We start from the raw sequence: 9664 nt of genomic DNA, 5'->3' as shown, positions 1-9664 counted from the left end.
AACAGAGGTAGACAGGACTGAGGGAGGGTCTCTTTTTTCCGTCTGAACTAGCGAACAGGGATTTGTGTTGTGCACTTGAACCCGGTTTCCTCTGCTTTATCTCCCACTCAAGGAAGGCTCGTCTAGGCTGTAGGACCACAAGCCTGATGGACAAAGGGCTGACAGCCTCTGCTGTGTGTGCTGTGACAAAGGAACTGCCTTTGCAGACCTGTCTGGGGACCCAGCAGAGTAAACAGGGAAAACCAGTTGCTCATGTGAGTCTTGTGCAGCACAGGAAGGTAAAAGCTTTAAAGGAAGCAGAGATTTGTGCCAGAAGGATCTCCCTTAGAGCAGTGACAGAGTCAGTCACACAGGGGCTGGAAGCCCCATCTAAGAATATTTTTGAGACACTGCCTGCAGATTGAAGGAAAATGCTGTCCTGAGGAAAGGACACAGGCTGCTTTATTTTCCCTGCCTTATTCCCCACGGCAGTAAAGAGGGGCAGTGATTTCACCCCAGCCCCTCCATGCAGCACAAGCACATCCCTCCCCCTCCGAGCACTTTGCTGGAGGCAGAGAAGGTCAACTGCACAGAGATCAATGTAGGAAAGCCACAAGCATGACAAGGCAGAAAAAAAACCCTAAACCCCTACAATTTCTACCCTTGGTGATTTAGAGGAGGGTCACGTTTCAGATCTCCAAAAAAAGGTCCTGCGAGTGTTTTTATCCTGAACATTTATTTCAGGTACTCTAAAATATTTCAGCCTGGAAAGGGTGGAAAAGGCTTTTTCCCTGCTCGGGCTCTCAGAGACAGACTCCTTTTACCACATGGGGAGGTAGTACCGGGCATGGATGCACTGGGCTCGGAGGCTCTAAAATGGAGTTTTGAAGTGAAACCACTAACCCTGATGTGCTGATTCAACACAGAAAAGGCTCCTTCGTCGGCCTCCCGCTGAATAAAGGGGACAAATTGGAATTGAAAGCATTCCTGATGAACAGTCTGAGGACAGGGGAACCTCCACAGCCCGTGACAGTCTGGAAGCAGTGCTGGGTACAGCAGCTGCTCCGCTGGAGCACCGCAATGGCAAAGCTCCCCAGTGCAGCTCCAGCGAGCAAGTCCCCGACTGTGCAGGCTGCTTTCAGAATCAATTACCCATCCCCGCTTCTCTGGGCAACAGGCAACAGCACATTTGTTTTTCCCTGCAACCCTACAAAAAGAAAACAGAGCAACATTAGGGTCCATTTGAGCAGTGAAACGCTGAGGGATCTCTTGGCTCTGGGTGCAGAGTAGCCATGCACCTGTGTGAAGAGGAAATCTGGGAGCAGAGGAAACCTGGGAGCAGGGGGCTCAGGAGCTGCCAAAACTGACTGAAAAGAAAGGCTGAGGAGCTGCACAAGACCAGAAGTAGGCAGGCTGTGACTGAGGGACAGCAACATGTGCCTCAGCCAGGAGCAGAAAGGCAACATGGAGACAGGATGACCACAGAAGACATGTCACAAGGATGAAAAAGTATTTTTAGAAACACCAGGAAAAGCACGACTAAGTACTACTTTGAAGTTCGGCTCAGGAGCACAGATTAGGATAATCCATGAAGCAGGGTGCAGGACTGCAGCTCCCCAGAGAGATTTTTAGATGCCAGAACAAAACCAGGATGAATTACCACAGCATCTCTGCTGCCTATGAAGGAGCCACCTCCTACACATCACCCTGTAGATGCACCCACCTGCCTGCCCTCTTGCCAGCCTCAAGGGTATGAAAGACTTAAGAAAAGGGACTTGATGAAGGGTCTTGAAGGATCACTGTTTCCTCCTCCCAGTGTGCAGCTCTGTGACAGTAAAGCATCCCCACCTCCTCTGCTTCTCCTGTGCTGCCAGAGCCAGAGTTGGGCACATCTGGGGGGGACAGGAGAAGAGTTGGCATGGAGGAACCGCACAGCCTGGAGCCTCTGCCTGTGGAGAGGCTTCATCCCAGGCTGCTCCTGGAATACTTTTTGTCTAGACCTAGAAATATTTCCGCTGTGCTAAGATTCCAAATTTTTCAGATTTCCAAGGGAAAGCCAGGTCAGGCCATGGTCCATGCTGTACCTGCAGCGATGGCATGAGAGAAGCTGCTCTCCCACGCAGCCCAGCCTGATGCCCTGCTGGCAGGGTGCCCCCTGGCCAGGCCCACGGCACACACCCAGCCCCTCGGAGCTCCTGCTCCATCCCACCAGTCCAGCGGAGTCAAAGCTTCTTTAATTATTAACCTTGCTTTGGTTTCCCACTCCACTTGAGAGCATGGGCTCTCTGGAGGCCGGGAGCAGCTTAACAGGGCAGCAGCCCTGGTGGGAGCAGCCCAGGCTGGCACCAGCCGTGCCCACCCATGGCTGGCGCTGCCCCCAGGCTGCTCCCATTAGCAGTAATGGGAACGGCATGTGCGGTGAGCAGGAGACTGTAATGTCTTTATGTTACAGCACCGATGAGGTTCCCAGGGTCGTGTCCTCAGCTGATGCACAGGAGATGGGATCCAGTGCAGTAAATGGCTCTGTGCTGATTTACACCCTGGGAAGGGCTGGCCCCTGCTCGTACGAAAGCGGCCGAGCCGTTCCAGCAGCCCTGGTGTTTAACAGCTCCGTCCTGAGCCAGCCTTCTTCCATCACTGCAGTCCATAAACCACAAGCTTTATTAACCAATGATTAGTCTTCCAGTTAAGTTTCAGGGTCATGTTTGAAGAAGTGCTGCTGTCAGAGCTGGTGTGGAGTTCTGAAGAGACCTGAGGCAGTGGAGAGAGGCAGAGCAGAGGCACTGCCTGAAGATGCAGGTAACAACTCCATGGCTCTGTGGGCACCTGCTGCCCTGAGCTGAGAATTCAAGCTGAGAGATCACTCTGGCAAACACAGAGTTGATTTGACATTTCAGCAAAGCTCCTGAGCTGTGCAAAGATGAGTTTGGGTGCAAGTCTCTGACCAGGGCCCAGTGGAAATGCTGGGGCTGTAACACAGGGCCCAAGTGCATGAGCAGCTCTGGCACAGGGCAGGCAGGGTGGTCTGGGAACGCAGACTAACAGCTCCCCCCGTTTGTTTTTCAGTTGTGCATAATCACTGGTCAGAAAAATGCTGAAGCTGGGTCACATCCTTCCCTTGTGTGCTGCTGTGTGCACACCCAGCTGTCACAAGGGTCCTGACATGGTAACACACCAGCCTAACTAGGAGGCTAAGCTTGGGAAGAACAGTGGGTAAAACTATAAATAAAATAGGATTTTTCTAATCATAGATTAAAACAGCTTCCCGAACATTAACTTCAGCTAATACTTCTCTTCTTCCTTCTCTGTTTGGACTGAGTGAAGAACATCGAGTGCCTTCCTGTCACCAGATGGAATAAAAGTTCTGTAAGAGCTGAGGAATCACGACAGCCTAGCACACAAATGTTCTCAACAAGGAATATAATACAGGCAGCTGAGATGGTTCTTGTGCAATAACTTAAACAGTACAGATTACTACTTGGGGAAATAAAAGACAACATAACTTTGAAACTTGAAAAGCTCTTTCTTCATTGTAATCAATTGCAATAATCCATGACAGTGATTTAGATGAAGATCAACTTTACCTTTCTTTGCTGATGACACAAAACTAAGAGCAATAAAAAACTTAAGTGCATTTGTGCACAACTAATGGATTGGATATGGCATGTGCCAATGGAAGTCAGTATGTATAATGCAGCATATACTGGATGCCAAATTAATGGGATCATTTCGGCATTCTGGAACACTTGTGGCATTAAGTTTAAGTCATTTAAGGAGTCTGGCAGGGGTTGATGGCCTTCTGTTTTCAAGAGATTGAAGAAGCCTAGTACTTATATAGGCGAGCCATGGTATGAATTTTATCCCCTCCGTCCAGCCCAAAGATGAGAGATCATAAATCCAAGGCAATGAGATCATGCCTGGTGTCCTAATAAGAAATATAAGAATGCTGATTGACCTGAACAGAGAGATGGAGGTTCAGGCACAGAAGATGGACCAGACAGTCCAACTTCCTGCTGGACTTGGGGACCTTCCCCAGGCCACAGGGCTCACACCAACCTGCCCTGGCACTGCTACCTGCTTGGACAAGTTCCTGAGGAAAACTGCTCAGAGCATGGAGTGGAATGCACCTCACTGCCAGCAGGTACCACCACAATTACCTGAGGAGGTGCAGAGATTCATTCAGGGAGCTCAGATGTGCAGCAGAGCTGCAGACAGGGCAGTTTTCTCCCAGCTGCCTGTTCCAGTAAACTGGCCCAAGCTAGGCTGAGGCACAGGGACAGAAGCAGCTGGGGCTGATCCCTGTGGTCCTGCCAGGACCTGGCAAGTCCCACAGGCTGGTAATAACAGAGGTCCTGCTCCCTCTGCCTCTTCACATGGAAGTGGGAGCTGGTCCACAGAGCATCACTGCCTTGGGCTCCCAGGAGGTAAATACTTGCAGGCTCAACTCAGAACATTCACCAGGGACCAGAACAGCACCCTTGATGTCTGTACAGATACTGCAGATGTTACTGGGAGATCTCTGGAGTCCACTAGCCACAGGCAGATTTCGCTATTTGCTCTATTATTTCTTGAAGAATGGCCTGAGGTCTGAGCTTGTGAGGGTGTTCAGATCTGCCCCACTCTGCACCCAAGCAAGCTCAGGCCCCCCTCAGTGGAGTACAGTCTGTGGACACCCAACATCACCTGCACCAAAATGTCCCAGGCCAGGCTGGATGGGGCTGGGAGCAGCCTGGGTTGTGGAAGGTGTCCCTGCCATGGCAGGGATGGGATGGGATGGGATGGGATGGGATGGGATGGGATGGGATGGGATGGGATGGGATGGGATGGGATGGGATGGGATGGGATGGGATGGGTTTTAAGGTCCTTTTCAGCCCAAACCACTCAGTGATTCTGTGATCACACGGTTCTGGGGCTGAGGAGAACACAGCTCACACCCCTCCTGCAGAAGTGTGGAGATTTCATCTGTGCTGCCTGAAGAGCATAGATCCCTCCCAAACGTCTCTGCTGGGCACTCCCAGCATTTCCAGCTTTGGGCACATCCCACAAAGGACCTGTGGACATTTCTGAATGCACAATGCCTTTAGGCAGCTGGGGAGAATATTTTATTTCTTATCCTTAAATTAAATTAATGGGAGTATATATCTAAATATCATTACTGCTCTTCCCTTAACAACAGATTTTTAAAGATATCTGAAATGTCTAGAAATGCTGAGACTCCCTTAAAAAGCAGAGAAAAGCACAACCAAACTGCCACAAACTGCACTATAGCTCTGCCCATCAAAGCCACCGGAGCTCCTGCAAGAGACAAACTCGGATACCCAAAAACAAGTGGGCACCAAGTAGAAATATTTATTTGGCTGCTGAGTCAGGAAAAAGTTAGGAGCTTAAAAGACTCAAACGAGTGGGCAAGGGAAACACAGCCTTGAAAGGAAAAGCTCCAAATACCCCTTCCCCGAAAAATGCCCACCTGCACAGAAGCAAATACTCCACCCGCCTGGTCCAACTCACTCAGGCTATACATAAGGAGAGGAGGAGCAGCTACACGAGCAACTGCTCACCTGGGTGAGTCACAGCCCTTAAATTATTACTCCTAAGCCACAGAGATGATTTTGGTGCAGAAATTCGTGCTTCGAGGAAAGTTCAGAGGTGTGATGTGAATCTCGGTATTATCTATGTCAGCTATAAATGAGCTAAATTATGACCTAGCTGAGCAAAACACTTTTGTAAACCAAGGCATTGAATATTGTGTAGTGTGCATGTTTAACAGGACCAGCTTTCATCACGGAGTGGAGGAGAGCTAATAACCCATTGATTTTAGGGCCCATTTAGGAAAAGAATTGCCTATAGAGATTTGATCACCATGCATTACTTTGTAACATCTAATACCCTGGGCACAAAATAACGCTGAGAGAGGCAAATTGTGGAGCCATTTTTATCCAGAGAGGGTTTGTGCAGGAGGGCATGGCACAGGGGCTGCTCTGGGTCGGGGCTCAAGGCAAAGCCAGGAGAGCTCTGGGGAGATGGGCGATGTTCCTCTAGTCGTGCCGAACTCTGCCTCGTGCATCCACCCACGGAGCTGCTCAGCCCTTCCTGGGAGATCCTTCACGCACACGGTTAAGCAAAGCTTGGAAAATGACCCGTCCAGAATTAATTCCCACTGATGGTTCAATAATCCTTAATTTTCATTGCGTTTTTCCATCCTTGTTCAATAAAGATGAGATTTTCTGTGCTTAAAACTTGTGAACAGAGGAATTTGGGTACATAGCATAGGCTTTTCAAAATATAAATTCACAGAGATGTTTCACTTGCAGATTTAAAAGTGCTTTGGAAAGATCATCCAAATGCTAAGAATTATCAATTTCATAGCAGCACCAATCATCCACGGATTAAAACTCAGCTGGATGGAATGTGCAGCGCACTCAGCACTCTCAGACCACATCTCCGTCACGACTTTCACTGCCTGCACTTCAGTGACTGCCCCTGAAAGAGCCGTGCTGCAGCACAGCTGCAGGAGCTGCTGCTGCCCTCAGCTCCTGCACATCACTGATCTCCTCGGCTGGCTGGAGTGCTTTAAGGGATCTCCCGCGGAGGTAGAGCAGCATTTAGTGATGAGTGGGAGGGTGAGAGATGAACCACGCTCCCCCCATGCTCCCCCACACCTAGTCAGGGCTGTGCTGCCGCAAGGCTGTTTCAGAAATTGGGAAGCCAAACAGCTGCCCATACACAACAGTTCGACTTCACCTGCCCACCCCACAGCCCGAGTGCAAAATGCGGCCAGCGCAATCAACAGGGTCAGGACAACAAAATGTGCCCTGTCCTCCACCAGGCACCCACGTCCTCCGCAACTACAATTCCTGCGATGCAAAGGCTCAAGCTGGCAGAGTGTAAAGTCCGTGCAGGTCCCTTCAGGCGTCTCTCTCTGTTGACAGACCTTCAGAGAGACGCAGCAGGGACCACCAGACAATCGTGTCACACCTGAATCAGGCCGGCAGGGAACACTGCTCTCATCCACAGCGAGAAACGCTCTGTGTTCCAAGTCGTGTTTCCCCGAGGCTCCGGTAAACACGGGATTAACCGGGCAGAGTAATTGGAGGTAACCCCCACCGTGTCCCCTTCAGCACAGCCGGAACCCCTGCACCACCCACGCTCTCTTGTCGTACAAGACACGGGTGCACGAGGCAGCCCGAGCGTCCCGTCCTCAGCACGGCTCGGAACGCTGCTGAGACGGCTCCCGGAACAAAGGCACCAGCCACACTCAGCAGCGAGCCCAGGGCAGCCAGCGGGACATAAACCCCGCTATTTGATGACTTCTCAATGGTTGAAATGCAAATTTGGTTGCGGTTTACAAAACCCTTTGACAATTGGGGTGCCCCGAGGCTCAGTCCCGTTGCCTGTGGCACAGCCCGCGGGCAGCGGTGACCGGGGGACCCCCGGGGCTGTCCCTGCCGAGCTCGGACCCGCTTGGCGCTGCCGTTCATGACAGGGCTGTGAGCACCCGCGGCTTTGCCAAAGCAGGATCCTCACCCGCCACAAAGCCGGTTCCTGCAGAACGCAGCAGCATTTTGCTCTCTGCAAATACACAGCTGCTGGGCTTACAGCAGTTTGGGAAAACTGCGGGGAAATCGGGAACGTAGAGGCTTGTAGGTGTGGAGTGTTCGAACAGTTAAAGAACAGCGATGTGCTGGAGAAAACGCACTTTACAGATGTTCGACGGTGCAGGTAGAACGCAACACCAATACACGTGAATGTGTGTGCCGTGTATTTAATCCCCATTCCGAGCTGAATTCTTCCCCGCTTTCACTGACACGGGTTCTCGGAGCTGTTCTGTGCACGGTACCGGGGGTTCTCTCGCTCTATGCCCGCACTCGGTGCCGATGCGGAGGGGAAGGCGGAGGGCCGGCAGCTCCAGCATCACCGCGCGAAGGGTGGTGAGAAAACGAAAGCACGGAGCAGGGCCGGCCGAGGGCTGGGGCGCAGTGCTGGAGGGGAGCTGGGGGGGACAGAGGACCGGGATGCGGTGGTCCCTCGCACTCTGTTGCCCGGTAGAGATTTCCCCGTTGTTTTTCCTTCCTTCCTTCCTTCCTTCCTTCCTTCCTTCCTTCCTTCCTTCCTTCCTTCCTTCCTTCCTTCCTTCCTTCCTTCCTTCCTTCCTTCCTTCCTTCCTTCCTTCCTTCCTTCCTTCCTTCCTTCCTTCCTTCCTTCCTTCCTTCCTTCCTTCCTTCCTTCCTTCCTTCCTTCCTTCCTTCCTTCCTTCCTTCCTTCCTTCCTTCCTCCCTTCCTCCCTTCCTCCCTTCCTCCCTTCCTCCCTTCCTCCCTTCCTCCCTTCCTTCCTTCCCTGCGAGAGACCTCTCCTCGATCGGTGTTTCAGCCTAGGCTGCACATTCTGGCTGGTGCATGGCACCATCAGCCCGCTGTGACTGCATTTGGCCCTGTCGTGGGCCCTCCACTGCCTGCCCCCGACAAACCAAACCGACCGGAGCCCGTGCCCTGGTACCACTATGGAAAAAAAGTTAGGGAAATTTTTTCTCTATCCCTCGACCTGCATGGTTGCCTGGCCCTGAGCTGCCCTGAGCCGCAGCCGGGCCTGGCGAGCCCGAGAGGGGCTTTCCACTCCCGCAGCCTCCCGGTGACCGAGACAGGGCTGCGGCAGAGCTCCCGTCCCGAGAACGCGGCCACGGTAGCGCCGGATCCTGCCTATCGCCGGGAAAAATCCGCCTGGCCGTGGCTGCTTTCTGAAAAAATGCCGGTTTTGCAGCTTCCCCCGTGGTTGGAGACCGGGGCACCGGGGCCCGAGAACTACGAGAGGCTGTTATTAAAAATCCTCGTGCACGACGGGGCTGGGGACGAGCCGCGGAGCCTCGGCCGCAGTCAGAGCCGTCCCGCTGCCGAGACGCAGCACAACGAAAACGCGGCGGGACCGCGGGGCTGACGAGGAGAAATATCGGGGACCGGCGGGGCCTGCACCGGGGGATGACCGCACTCCTGCCCCCCGGCCGCCCCTCACTCCCACACGGCGCTGCCAACCGTGTCCCAGAGCCGGGATCGCTCCCGGCCGCGTCCCCCGCACGGGCGGAGAGAGCGGCAGCAGCAACGCGCAAACCGCGCCGGCACCGCCGCCGCACCCGCTCCGAGCCCGTCGCTGTCCCGAACCTCTCCCGGTGCTCTTCCGCCCCCGTTTCGGCCTCTCTCCTCCGTGTCAGCCCAGGATCCCCGCCCGGTCCGCAGCGCCCGCCCCGGCGGGCTTGGCCCGGCTCGGCTCGGCTCTCCCCGGCGCGGCGGCAGGCACGGAGCGGAGAGACGTTTGTAAAGAAAACGTTTATTTACACGTCTCGGCAAGTACAAAGTATTATACATGGTCTGTGTCAACCCCAAATCCTCTTTATTATGAAACATAAGGCGCTTTCTCGAGAGCCGGTGGCGCAGGGAGCCAGTGCTGTTTCGGGGCGCTAAAGCTTATCGGTTGGGAAGGTGAGGACAGAATGGCGTGTGGTGCCTGAAAGGAGCCCTTATTACTACGGTGAATAAATTATAGTTGACATTAACTTCACCTTGGACAGATGTGAGCTACCGCTTTTCAGTTTAATAGGGTTTCCGAAGCTAATGAGTCATCACCGGCTCCACCGAGTCCCCTCCGCTAAGTGATAGGGAGGTATTTTTTTTCTTTGCACTATCCTCAGAACAGGAA

The sequence above is a fragment of the Catharus ustulatus genome, chromosome 15 (genome assembly GCF_009819885.2).
Source record: "Catharus ustulatus isolate bCatUst1 chromosome 15, bCatUst1.pri.v2, whole genome shotgun sequence".
Classification (NCBI taxonomy): Eukaryota; Metazoa; Chordata; class Aves; order Passeriformes; family Turdidae; genus Catharus; species Catharus ustulatus.
This window is presented reverse-complemented; position numbering follows the sequence as displayed.